This window comes from Colius striatus, chromosome 25, assembly GCF_028858725.1.
Source record: "Colius striatus isolate bColStr4 chromosome 25, bColStr4.1.hap1, whole genome shotgun sequence".
NCBI classification, from domain to species: Eukaryota; Metazoa; Chordata; class Aves; order Coliiformes; family Coliidae; genus Colius; species Colius striatus.
In genome coordinates this window covers 5111247-5125598 of record NC_084783.1, presented here as the reverse complement: position 1 = coordinate 5125598, position 14352 = coordinate 5111247, and the positions used below count along the sequence as shown (strand labels likewise).

At 43.7% G+C, this 14352-nt stretch overlaps 2 long non-coding RNA genes across 2 annotated transcripts; both read left to right on the top strand.

The window, feature by feature from the left end:
• The first annotated feature begins 7 nt into the window (after positions 1-7).
• On the top strand, positions 8-4398 carry LOC133627795 (uncharacterized). Its single transcript, XR_009820397.1, has 2 exons — positions 8-1167; positions 2141-4398. It is a non-coding gene; the product is annotated as an uncharacterized LOC133627795 (long non-coding RNA).
• Positions 4399-11592: 7194 nt separating this feature from the next.
• On the top strand, positions 11593-14352 carry LOC133627797 (uncharacterized). The gene is made up of 2 exons (XR_009820399.1): positions 11593-12847; positions 14099-14352. It is a non-coding gene; the product is annotated as an uncharacterized LOC133627797 (long non-coding RNA).

Genomic DNA, 14352 nt, shown 5'->3' with positions numbered 1-14352 from the left:
TGTTTTTGTAGTAACCTGCCATCTTCTTTTTAAGGACTTTATTCTCTTTAATAATAAAGATTACTTTCCACTGCTTTATCTCTAGCCTTCATGCCAGAATATCTTCCCTGTTCTACTACAGAAGCTTTTGTTTCCATCTGGGCTTACATAGGGCTAATACTACACTACCATTCTATGATTGTAGATATGCAGTGATGGACTTGCAGGCACTAACAGGTGCTAATGGCAAGCTGTGGGAATCGCACTCAAAGGGTTAAAACTGCCAGTACCTGCTTCTGTGATGCAGAGCTGGGAGGTGGAGGCCTTGAGAGATCAGCCTGAAAAGTAGCCGAGTGAGGAAGCCTTGTGGAGGCAAGATGGTTCTGTTTTGGCTGCAAATGCTGGGATTGAGAGAAAAGCAGCTTCCAAACAGTTTCAGCAAGGCCACAGGTGCCCAGAGTGAGAGAACTGCATGAGCCATGCAATGGATACTCAGGTTAGCACCCCTGTGACACCCCTGACGATGAAAATGAGCAAAAAGAGGGATGTGCTAAACCAGAAATAACTGTTCCTCAACTCTCCACCCAAATCATGTCAAATGTCACCCCAGGGATGAACAGAGAAGTCAAAGTCCCTAGGGGAGAGGAGAGGTTTTTTGGCTTTTTAGCCTTTTTAGTGTTTTGAATGCTTTTGCTCTGCTGCTTCAGAGAGATGCAGCAGGACCAAAGAGACTGAAGACCCAGGTGAGGCAGGTGATGGACTGTACTCTTCTTCCTCACCCAAGCCAGGGACACCTTGGTAAGAATCATGCTTTTTGTCTAGGTGACAATCCCCAGGACAAGCATTGCTGCCATTTTGATCATATATTAGCACAACTGCAGTGTGTTTATCAACAGCAGTGTCCAATCTGTGATATCTGTCACCTTCCTAATTTCTCATAAATTCTAATGCTTGACTTTTGAAGCAGTTTTCAGTGAAAGTCCCCAGCAGCAGCTCCTGACAGACTAGTCAAGCTCAACCTTCACGTGACACAAGCCATTGGCCACTGGCAGCCAACGTGCTGAGGCCAGAAGAGCGTGAATGTGCAGAGAAACCTTAAAGCTAGCTACTGAGTAAGTGCCTGGGAGTGACTGCTCTGCTAAGAACACCTGGGCCATATGTGGCAGGCCTTTCCAGACTGCTTTCCAGGTTTGTAGATGGAATGTGTTCCTCTCAAAGACATATTGTGTCCTGTATTGGTTTCTTTTTTACCTATGGAACCTCTTTCTGCGATGGTTCTTTCAAAGCATTTGCTTGGTGTTGTCTGCATAGTGGTACATTTCTAGCTTAAGCTCTGTGTGTCTATAAAGATTTCTGGCCTGCTCAGAAAATGCTGGGAACATTCTCCTTGCACTCGTTGCAGTGCAATTCACTTTCTTCCTGGTATTACTAAGGGTGTAACTAGATTCTTGCCTCCTTTTATTAAAAAAATAGGAGTACATTGACCTATAGTAACTGGATGTGTAAGGTGTGTGCAGCACACTGGATAAGAAGTCAATATATAACAAACTACCCATTAGGAGTTTGTTAAACCTTTGAGAAGGGCTGGGGAAGGGGAAAAATCCCAGTGATGTCACAGAATTCTTATGTTTGGAAAAGACCTTTTAAGATCATCAAGTTCAGGCAGTCACTTCACACTGCCAAGCCTATCACTAAACCATATCCCTCATATCCCTTTTGAATATCTCCAGGGATGGTGACTCCACCACCTCCATGGGCAGCCCATTCCAAAGCTTAATAACCCTCTTAGTGAAAATGTGCTTCCTCATGTCCAATATAAACCTCCCCTGGCGCAACTTAAATCCATTTCATGTGCTGTCGTTCATTACTGGAGAGAAGAGACCAACCTCCACCAGACTACAACTCCCCTCCAGGGAGTTGTAGAGAGTCATCATGTGTCTTCTCAGACTCCTTTTCTCTAGGTTAAACATCCTCAGCTGCTCCTCATAAGACCAATTCTCCAGATCCTTCACCAGCTTTGCTGCCTGTCTCCTTTCTTGTAGCTAAAATGTATAGTATATCATATTAAATCTCTTTTTTTCCACATCAACTTATCCACGAGCCACTAGGAGAGCAATGAGTTGTTTAAAGTGATTCATCTGTTGTTTCTGCTCCCTTACAGGTGTTAAATGACCTGCAACTAATAGTTCTCCATGTCCAGCCATTCATTCTGTCATTGCCAAGTGTTGCACGCAGCAGGGTCGTGTTCTGAGCCAGAAACGTGAGCTGCACCGACGACATTGGCCACTGGATGGGGAACTTTGCTAAGCAGTCATGTCATAGGTTAGCTGCAAATTTAGATTGTTTCTTTTTGGTAGATGAACATTTGAATAGAAAGACTCCTATGTAGTGGAACTGCTAGTCAAACTGTTTTTCCTGAGTTTAACTTGCTTATTGTGTGTCATTCTGAGGCTAAGGAAGTTAAGAGGCATCTTAAATATGAGAGTGTAGGGATGAAATGAAAATCAAGTTTATAGTGTCTTGATAATTCTGTCTCTGCACAGGCACAAGTCAGAATGTCTTCCAAGTCAGATTTGTTTATGGGAAACCTCATTGCTGGTCTAAAAATTATTAAAGAAGTACTTGTAAATTTTACTCAAGTGACTTTCTACCACTGAGATACTCTTGTATGTGTGTGTGTGTGTGTGTGTGTATATATATACACCTCCAAATGCTACTTAAATCACAGACAGCAACACAAATTTTCCTTGCAAAGTGAAGTGGAATGCTGTTCTGTTCCTGGAGAAGGGTGGTGAGAAAGGTTCTGCTTGCAGTGATCACAGGTACAGGCTAAATCCTTTGGGGCCATAGTTTGTCCCCAGTGCTGCAGGTGGCAGTCATTGTCTGCACTGCAAGCCTGAGGCAAAAGGCCAGTCCTGACAACTGAATGTGCAAAACAATAAAGCTCTTGGGGGTGTGCACTCATTGTTTCAGAAGAATTGTAGGCATTGATTTGAGGGTTATGCCATTCTTCTCTTTTAAGTTGGCCACTTGTAATCATTTTTTGTATAAACGCAAGAACAAGTGTTAGGTGAAGCAGCCTGGCCCTCCAGGAAAGGGTTTTAAACTATTTTGAACTGATCCCTTTCCATCTTGATCTTCTTGAATATTCTTTCTAAGTAATTCTGGTTTGGCTCTTTGCAGAACTGGTTTAGGATCCTCCACCTTGAAACAACCACAGAATTAGATGCTGCTGTATTTATCACTGTACCAACAACAACAAAGAACCACAGAATCACTGGAGCAGGAGCTAAACAGATGTGACACCAGTTATTTTGTATTTTCCTCTTGTTTTCTGAAAACATCACATGCTCTGAATCAGTTGGAATCCTAAACAACTTAAGGGCTCTTTTCAGAACCTAGAGTTATCAATGTTCTCCCTTCTGTAACTTGTATTAATGTCCATTCAGTTTTGTTCTCTCTGAACTTGGGCACTGTGTGTTACCTAAGCATTCATATTTTAGGCCAGAGTTCTTATTGAGTAATTGTTAACTTTCTTGTCTCCTAAGGTGGTGGGTTGAGGGGCTTTTTTTCCTCTTCCAAAAACTGAAAGCAATTGTGAAATGAGGCAGCTGAGTGCCTGGGTGGGAAGGGAGAAGCACTGAAATGCATTTACCTCCTGCAAAACTCTAATGGTCTGAAAAGCAGTTGGCAAAGATCATGTTAAGCTAAGTTTGCACTGCCTGCATTCTTTTCTTTCTTGGGGAGCTCTGACCACATGCTCTCCAGTTGCACTGGTGTTGCCTGACTGTTTGCCCACCACCAGCTCGAGAGGACTGAGATAAAGCCTTTTTTACTGTAATTCTTCTGCTCTCTGCCATAGGGTCAGCAGGAATCAACAGGAAGGAGCATCTCTCTTGCCTCTGGCACACTATAGCTGAAGCCTCACTTGTCTCTTCACCATTACTCCCAAATCTACAGTTCCTTGTTCACACTAGCTTCAAATGGAGCTGAATCCTTGCTCATCAGCAGCAAGTAAGCAGCTCATGGCCCCAGCAGATATTTCTGCATGTTAGGCTAATGAGAACTTCTGGGATTACTGCAGCCTTCCCTGCCTTGGAGCAGACATCCCTCTGTCAGAGATCTGGAAACTCATACTGAATGTGATAAACAAAACTACTGGCTGGACTGTGATTTTCAGGACATGAGAAGAGCTCCACAGCAACAGAAGATGGAACAGCTCTGAAAGGCACCACTGACCCACACTGATTAAGAGCATTTCCAGTGCTTACATTCCTGTTCAACTCTCAGGAATGATTTTCAGTTGTTTCTTCCAGTGCATTTGTGTGTGGTCTGTAAAGCAAGCACGGGGATGGAGGATAAGTTTTGCAGAATAGTCTCAAAATGATGAGTTTCTTTTAAAGTATTCCTGTGATAATGTGTATGCAAGAGCTCTCAAGTTTCCTGCTATTTCAAGATCTTAAATGTCCTATGGTAGGGGAGCAAATGTCAGCTGCCTCTCAAGATGGAACTTTTGTTTTTACAGATAATGTGTACTTGGAGATGACCTGTAGGATATCAAAACTTAATTCCTTGGTTTAATATCTATTCTATGTGGGGATGGGAAGTTAAACGTGATTGAACAATAGAGTTTTCAGGACTACTACCCGTGATTATATTCTCTGTGTGGCACTTTTCAGCTGTGAGGTTTTGGTGTGTATTTCTTCAGAACTTTTTAGACAGTATTTCAGGAAGTTAAATGGTATCGAGCAACTCTAGGAGTGCATCACTGATCCTCTGCTAAACCAGGATGAAGCTTATTAGTTGGAGTGTAAAGTGATGTCAGTACACTTCCACAACTTCAGTGTATCGTGGGCAGAGCATAGGCAGTGTCTGTACAGGCCAAAGTACCCAAAGATGTCGAGAGCCTTGAACTCTTTGTTTTGAGAAACTTGTCTTGACATAACTGAATAAGATCCAATTGCTCACCTTAATATGGTTTGTATGGTAAAAGGACACCTCTACCCCTTCCTACCTCTACCTCTCCTTTTCCTAGTTATAAAAGTGTCCAGTTGAATTTTCAATCACTCTCAGGTATGGAGACGTCACAACCTTTCTAGATCCCTTACTTCTGTATAAAACACCAGACTATGCACAAACCTCTGTTGCATCAGTCATATGTAGAGGCTGAAAAGAAAACTGGAAAGTAATTCCTTACTGACAGCTGTCTCATTAAGCACAGTGCTCTGTTCTAAGTGAGCATCTGACCAGATGAATGATTTCTTAGGACTTTTGAAGTCATTTTGTAAGGAATTAAAATGTTACATTACTGTGAAAGATCAGCCTCTCCCGTTCTGTAGGTGATTAATAAGTATTTTTGACACAACTAGGTAATAATTCCATCCTTGATATCATTATCATGTGATATGCTACTCAGAATACATTCTTAATTTCAGTGGGCTCTTTAATGATCCTTGTAATTTTGTTCTACAGGTGCTTGTATTCCCAGGAGGCAGGATCAGTCTTGTTTCTACCGCTTTGTCTCTGGACTGATGTCATTTCTGTTAAAGACATCATCATTGCTGGTAAGCTTGCAGTAGGATGGCCAGGCTGGTGGGACACTTCTTTCAGTTATCAGTTTCTATATCAGATATCTATGACTAACAGAAAGGAGGCTGTCACAGAAACAGAAAGGGAGAACAAACCTAAGAGTTAAAGCAATGGGTGTAGGGTTTTGGTGGGTTTTTTTACCATGAATATAATGCTGTAAAAATTAACTAAGACCTTAATCTTGGCTGGTGGTACGTAGTGACTGACATGAGTGTACTTCTATTGGGAAGGGGGACGAGTGATTCTGGCTTCCCTAAAGCTGAGGACTTGTCTGTTGTTTATTTTTCACCTTCTGCTGAAATCTAGTGTTTACAGAACTTGATGCAAACATGAATAACTGCTAGTCTTGTTTTTATTGCAGCATCTTTTCTTACATGCACCATTTACAAGTGTATTCTCACAGTCTTTAATTATTACCTCCTGTGCCTTTAGGTCTGGTTATTTGTGTGAGAAGTTAGTGATAACACTCATGCAGAGGCAGTTAACAAAGGCTCATTATTAATATCCTCATCCTACCACTTGATTCTTATGAGTACTCATATTGATTGGAATTTGCAGTTGAGGGGGACAAAAGTGAAAGGAGGCTGAGGGTAACAGCACTCAAGAATTGGTGTCATTTACAGCTTAGTGTTAACTGGGTTTTGTTTGCCAAATACCTGGCTGGTGGTTTTAACTTTGCAGGGTGGATGAGACACAGTGGGGGAATTCTTGTTTCTGCAGAATAAGGATGAGAATGTACAAGTGGTCAGGATGTCAGTTAGACCTTGTCAGAACCAATACAGAGGCATTCACACCTTTTTCAATGAACTGCAGTCCCTCCCTCACCTTTCTGCCACACCAGTAGAGCCACAGCAACCCCCTGCATGCTTTCCACCTGGACAAGTGCCTGACATTCCTGACATTTCCTGAGGACCAGAATCACCTTTTTTGTTGTTAATGAAATAAAAATGTGAAGTATGTGCTGTGCACACGGGTGGGTGAATGTGGCTCACAGATTTGACTGATGAATAGTTTTTATACATAAGCAGTTCTTACAGAACTTCCTTTAAACCCCTAACTATTACCAGATGTGGGTTGCAGGCGGCTGCTGGAATTCCAACACCTGTTGCATCACACTGAATAGGATTCATTTGGCAGGCACAGAAAATTCCATTTCAGTAACTAAATGGTTTGAAATGGTATCTCTGGTTCTAGCCTTATTTGCAGCATTGCACATACTTTCATAATTAGAATATGAGTTTGCAGTCTTTAGAGACTATCATTGCCTGGTATTTCTTGTACTCACTAAACATCAAATACAAACTCTTCAATTTGGAAGAAATTTCTCCTTTAAAAAAAGTTAACAATGAGTTAAAAGGCCATATGCCATGTCATGATAATTTCTAGCTGTGATTTCTTAGGTGTAGAAATACACTGGTCTGTGTTCAAAACTGTTACAGCATTGTGCTGAAGGTGCTGGAGCTTCATTTTAGAAGTGTGCTCTGCTGCAGTGATGAATTCGTTGCTGAATCGTGTCACTGCTCTATCCACAGAGCTTTATTCAGAGATACAACGTGGATGGCTACAGAATGGCTGTTTAGTGGCACCTTATGGGGTTTTTTGGTATGTACCCCTTAGATCTTGGGCAGGAGTCTATAAGGAGCTGTTTGTGGGTCTGCTCTATAGAGACATGCATTAGGTGTAGAGGTAACTGTTCTTTTGCAAGCATAGTGTTGTTTCATCCAGAACATACCTGATCTCTGCAGGACTACTATCAAAGGCCTTGTTTAGATTAGTGAGGTATTGCACACGAGTTGTAGGCTGCCACACCATGACAGCAGCAGAGGTGCTCCATTTTCATTTTACCTCCTTATTGTCTTCAATCAAAGGATTCCAACATGCTTTTAAGTATCACTCTGAGGGAGGAGGCTGACATCAGTATTGCTACTTTGCAGGCAGGAAAATACTGAGATATACGGGTTTTGTGGTTCTATATGAGAATATGACGAAGCTGAAAAAGAATCTGGACACACCACATTTTGCTTTCTCTTTGCTATTTTGATTTTAAAAACCCCCAACATTCCCACTTCAATGTGCTCTTCTAAGTTGCTTCTCAGAGCTTAGCTGGTTTGGTTGGGAAATGATCTTTCTGCTTCCAGAGTCTGAATGAGTTTGAATAAGCTGAAGGAGAATCCAGCAGTAAGGAAGAATCCACGCTCTTAAATGTAGATGAGTCAGGCTATTTCCATTTCTAGTTGAGTTTCAAAGGCCCAGATGCATTATAAACCAGAGTTATTTTATTAAGAATATTGTAAACAGAAGTGCAACCCAGGCTTAACAGAGCTGGCAAAAGCAAATGTTGGATCTCAGCTGTGCCATCGTTGCATTTAGTACAGAGAAAAAGAAAACTAATGTTCCAGTGAAACATTTGTGGAAAAATACAGCTCTCAAAAAGACAGAATGGTGGCCATTGTGCTTAATTCTACATAAAAACAGCCTAATGTCAACTGACCTGACATCATCCCAGAGAATAGCACCGCAGGGTTTGTGGAGAGCATTCCTGTCCAACTAATAAGCATAATCTAGCAAAATACATCCCAGAATCACAGAATGGTGATTTACTTTACACATGGAGAGAAAAGATGTGTTGGGAGGGCCTCTGGTTGACTTTGTGCTTTTCTTTCATGTGCCCTCGATTTGGGGCAGATGAAAGAGTCTCCTGGTCGGTGCTGTAGAGTTGTTTTGTAAAGATACATGAGCAGTGAAGTGAGCAAGAGAGGAGCAGTTTTGCTTAAATAGCACAACAGTGAGCAAAATTCATTCAGCTTACGTCATATTAAAGGCTGGAAACTGCTCCAAGTCATTCTGCAGCTCCTCCCACAGATGAGCTTTAGTGAGAAAAATCCCATTGAAAAGAAATCCAAATGGCCTTTCCCAAGGTGGTGAACAGTCTGTAAAAACTTCTTGTTCAGTAGTGAGAGCAGAAATCTGCTGTTATCATTCTATTGAATAAAACTCCTTTAGTTCTCCACCCTGGTCTTGACAATTAGGACAAGTCTGGAAACAAGATCTGTAGAGAAAAATTAGTCAAGGGTTGTTGCTGTGATGAGTGGTTTATGTAGGTGATTTCTTTACAACCTTCCAAACTTGTGTGGCTGTGGCTTTTAAGTGTTGTGTCCAATCCTAAGAGCTGGGATGAGCCTTGCAAAACACATCATCCTTTTGATTTGAGAATGTCACCTGGTATAAAGAATTTTCAGGTGAGGCAGACTTTTTAAAGCCATAGCCTAGTTTCTTTGGGGATTTTTTCCTTCATTTGATAAAACCTGTTCCCTTTTGTTATGCCTCAGCACAGTAATGATATGATGCTGCTGCTTTAAGGTAGACTGAAGTAGGGAAATGCAGTCACATCTACCAGTGACAGCCATTAGTGAAGATAACCTGAACTTATCAAAAAGCTATGGAGTCAGTGATTTATCTAAAGAGAAGTCATACTAAAATCAGTATAAGTTTCAAACAAGATAAAACCTGAGGCACTGTTTTGTTGCTCTCCTGGCTGTGGACCAATCAGCCTCTGAAGTCCATTTGCTGAAGCAGTCAGGGAAACTTCCTCACTCCTCTGGGTGAGACTGACTTGCAGCAAATGTTTGCTGGTACTGATCCTGATAAAATGGCTGGTGACTGAAATAATTTTAAGAGAGTGAAAAGTAATTGACACATTTGGCAGCTTTAACAACTTGATTTGCTGTTTTTCCTGTTGGAAGCCAGAGGAAAGGGCCTTTGGTGAACAATCGAGCTGCCTTTTGGATACAAATCTGTGTTTTTGCTGAACGAAATGCTGCTCAGTGATTGGTAGAAGAAATGAAACTGAGATTCAAACACTGGAGCTGACAGAGAAAGAAAAGAATAGCATTCAATATTTTTTTCCAGTTTTCCTGGTAGTTTACATTAAGCCAGGTGTGGAGGATTGGAGGAAAGGATCCGTTCAAACTACCTACATTAAGGGTTTTCAGTTATTGCTGGGGCAAGGGCAGCTCTGCTGAAGCACACACCTGGGATCCTGGCTTGCCCATGTTGTCTCTGGCAAGGGATGGAGAAATCATTCCTTGATGTGGCATTTAATCCCTCTCCGTGAGACACGGCATTGATTCTGTCACCTTGCATCCTTGCTTTTGCTTTGGGTGTGCTTTTCCTCCATTTGTGTCAACTCGACTCACCTTCTTCAGCCTGATGCAGTCGAGAGCTCCCCCTCCTGTCTCAAACCCCGGTAACCACGGGTCAGGCCCGAGGGATGGAGATGGACAGAGAGGGCCTAGGAATAGAGGAGGATGGAGTCGCATCAGCCCTGGCACTGGATTTTCAGTTGGAAAGCAGCTCTTTGGTGGGGCTCAGTGGAGTGCAAAAGCTCGCTCGATGGGAGCAGCGCGCAGGGGCTGCTCTGGCCTGGTGCGGCTTGACGGCAGCTTTAAGGCACCTCAGCTCTCGCAGCTGCGGAGTCTGCGTGTGGCACCGTCGAGGAGGAAGGCAGAGCGCTCGGGCAGATGGTCTCCCGGTGCTGCTGAGCGCGGCAGTTGAGGAGCAGATGCCGGCCGGGCTCGGCTGTCGGGGCTGCGGCGAGGAGCGGCGGCTGCAGCCGGGAGCCCGCGGGGGCCGGGCGCGCAGCGCACCTGGGAGCGGGCAGCGCCAAGCCGAGCCCCGGCGCCGGGAGGCGGAGGTGCGGGGCCCGGCCCCCTCCCCCGGTGCACGCCGTCAGGAGCAGGCGGGGAGCCGCAGACAAAGAGCCGGGGCCGCAGCCGAGCGGGCACCGGGGCCAGGAGGGGGCGGCCCGGGGGCGGGGACGCGGCGGGGGCGGGGGCCGGAGGCACCGGGGAGCCGAGCCCGGGAGCGGGGCGGCGGGGGAGGCTCGGGCTGCGCTCGCCGCGAACAAAAGGCTCCTCCTGGCCTCGGAGAGTGCCGTGGCCTGGGGCCCCGCAGCACCATGCCCCGCCAAGAGCCCGGCTGCGTCTGGGGGGTCCTCCTGACCCTCTGCAGCCTGAGCGCAGCCCAGCCCCGGGAGAGGCAGTAAGTACCCAGAGAAGGTCGCGCAGCCTGCGGCGGGCTCCCTGGAAGGGGTGATGGGGGAAGGAGAGGAAGGGATGAGCCTCCCTCCTCTCTGCGAGGGGCTCCGGGAGTGGTTGCCCCAGCTACTTAACAAAGCCTGCGAAAAGTCACGTCGAGGAGCTGAGGTCGGGGAGGCGAGCGGCGGCTGCTCCTGAGCCCAGCAGCACGTTTGTGCTCGCCGGTGCAAAAGTGCACAGCACAGAGAAAGGAGAGGGGGGAAGAAAAGAAAGTCTCCGGAGAAATACCTGCCTCTAGCTGCTCCAGCAAGCGGCTGCAAAGCTTTCTTCTGCAAACAATTCTTTAAGGAATCCGGGGTGTTGCGCAGGGGCTGCTGTTGGGTTTGGGATGGTTGAAGGTAATGATGGTTGCTCCGTAAGAGCACGTGAAGGATTCTTGTGTGGAAAGTCACATTTCCCTGCGGGGAAAGCTTTCTGGCTTTTAGGAATTGAGTCCTCAGCTCCTTCTGGAGTGTTTAGGTTAACGTTGATCAAGGTTTGCTGCTTTCTTTCCTTTATCTATGGCTTATTCTAGCCCATCAACACCATGAATAGCTGCATTAATGAAGAGCCACCCACAGCCTATTTTCATTTGCTTAGTAGTAAATATCTCTTTCTACCAAGTTTTGGTGTGATCTGGCAGAGCTGTTAGTGAAATGTGCTTCAAGGATCTGTCCAGTCACTGTCAAGTTAACTGTTAAATTGCCAAGTTAAATATTTAATGTCCAAACGCTCCTCATGAAGTGATTTCAGTATCTGTGCCGATGGGTTGATGCTTCAGAAAGAGCCACAGCAGTTTAGAACAATGTGAATACATGTGCTTCACATATGGCACTGCAGTGCTGTGCTTCTCTGACAGTTTTAATCTAATCATTTCATCCTGGATGCAGATGGTACTCCCTCTGCAGCTTCTTTCTTACCAAGAATTTACAGACAAAGTAGTAACTTTTAGTTGTTATTTGTTATTGTTCTGATGAATTTTCAAACCTGGCAACCACAAGGTTTTGAATCTGTAAATACCCAGTGCAATTAAACTCAAATGCCACAGAGATCTGAACTTCCTTTGGGGGTAATGAGATCTCCATGGCAATGAGGCCTGCTGAGTGAGAAACAGGGGGCTGGAATTTGATAAAAGGTGATTTAAGGGCTGTAAATCATCATCATCTTCATCCCAGAGTGACAATGAATCATGAACTAAACCAAACTGTCTCATGGAGCTGTAAAAAGGCATGGGCTGAGAAATAGGGCTTCAAGAGTCATATGAGGAATTGCCTCATGTAAAAAATCCTTTGGGGCTGAAGAAAAAGCAGAAAGGTGTGTCATGAAGAGAATATAAATGTGTTGCTTACAGCCCAGTGCATCAAAGAGCTCAGAGTCTGTAATCCTTCGAGTTGACAAGTCCATGGCATGGTGCCATTCAGGAATGGTATAGATTCCATTCAGCAGCACAAGGACTGTAGTGCAGATGGGAGGTCGTCTGGGGTGGCTTTAAAACTCTGTATGTGCCAGCTAAAATAAGTCCTTTTTGCCCACTTTTAAACTTGGAAGATAGAATTGTTTGAACAAAAACATGTTAGAATTTGAGCCCAGTCTTGTAGTTGTAGTTTCTGAGCTCCTTCTGTAGAAATTGGAAGTTTAGATGTGGTAGGTTGATGTGAGTCTGACATCCAGAAAGTGCTGAATATCATCACTGAGAGTCTCCTCTTCTTTGTGACAAGTTAACTCTGTAAGGGGAGTGATGAAAAGTAACTGAGATAAAAATGTTAGAAGTATCTGAGTCCTTTCCAAATGAGACATTATCTACAAAACTCTATTGGAGGCTCAGGTATCTCTTTATTCTTTCCCGAACTTCAGCTTTTTTATGGTTAGTTACAGGTTTAGTGTGTTTCTACAGAGTGTATAAATGAATGTATTTATAACGTGTGCAGTAAAGGTCACTATTACTGCCTTTAAATACTGAGGGTTGTTTATGTTATGCATAGAGTGACATACAAATAAGAATCACACTCTTGTTGCTGTTCTTGACTGTCTGCTTCCAATTTTGCTTCTCAGGGGCTATTTGATTGCAGCACCTTCTGTTTTCCGCTCTGGTGTTGAGGAAGCGATAAGTGTAACCATCTTTAACTCTGTCAAGGAGACAACAGTTCAGATTCAGTTAGTGGTGAAAGGAGAAACTGTGTCACGAAGCCATGGAACAGTTCTGGGTAAGTTCCTACAATTCTGAGCTTGAGAACTAGTTTCTAAGTTGAGATGCAGTGAGAGCACATCAGAGTCTCGTGGAGAGTTGCTTTAGATGATAATGGAACTGGAACCAAATGAATTAATTCCTTATCTAGTAAAACTTCTCAGGTGGTTGTGCTACTGTGATTTTGAGATGTGTGTGATCTCAAACATCCAAGACTAATAATTTTGGAACCTCAAGACATGCAGAGACCCCAGATAACTGCTATTGAAATGTTTTACGGTGAATATCCTTTCTTTTGAAATCTGAATGAGTGACCCTGGGCAGCTGGGGAAGGGATAAAAAAATGACACCACCATCATCATCATCATTTCCTACCTTTGTTTTAAGCTGAGTGTGGGAAATGCAACCTCTCCATCTTCAGGCCTGAGTATTGCTGAAAGATGTGGTAATGTTTGAGGAATTGGATAAGTTGGATAATATTTTGTGGGGTTGTGTTTTAAAGGCAGATTCTTCTCTGTCCTGTAAGGACTGAGAGTGTTTGATTATGTCCAACTTACTACTGAATGTGTTTACATTATGGAAAATGAAACCCAGTAGCACTGTTCTTCCACTGCTCACACTGGTGTAAGCTGTAGTGTAGACAGGGCTCAGGCAATCAGGCTTTTTAACCATCATGTTTTAAGCCTTTTCTGTGTAAAAACTGGGAGTTACATAAAAGCCATTTCCTTTCTTGGAACAGATTGTATCTGGTTTCATCCTCCCCTTGTCTTTGAAACTGGCTGACACTTGTTGAGTAATTCAAAGGGGGTGATGCTTCCACATGTGGACAACCTGTGCTAGAGAGAAATCTTAGATATGGCTGTATCCAGCCATCAAAATAAATTCTGTGACTGTTTGTTTTGAGAATTATCCTACTCCAAAAAGAGAACATGTCCTTTTTACAGCAAAATACTTCAATGAGTACAGGATGCTCTGTGCTGGAACCTCAGCCTTGATGGTACTCTAACCATAAAGCACTTTGTAGTTTACCTTGTACAAAAGCTGTGAATAAATGTGGACATAGTTTAATTTAGAGAACTGTGCTGGGCCCAACTTGCTCACCCTGGAGATAGTTTTGCACAATGCAAGAAAATTACTTCAGGTGAAATCATACTGAAGGGGTGTTGCAGTCAGCAGCTCCGTGATGTGGGAGTTTCATTCAACTACAAATGTCTAAAAGGGTAGTACCTGAGCTTGGCAAGAATAACACACTCTCTCTCTCTCTTTTTAGATAAAGGAACAATTAAGCTGAAGGTGAGTATCAATTATTTTAAGATGGTTTTGGTGAAAACATGAGGGACTTGCTTTCAACCACAGCAGGTATTGCTCCCTGAGCAACTGCAGCACAAATGCCACATTCTGGTGTACACACCAAAGAGGAAGCAACCTTCACAAGAGTAAGAATGGAGACAGAAAAGAACAAAGCTTAATCCATCACAGCTCATCTGTCAGGTCCTTACACCATTAAAGAAAATGTGTACAAGA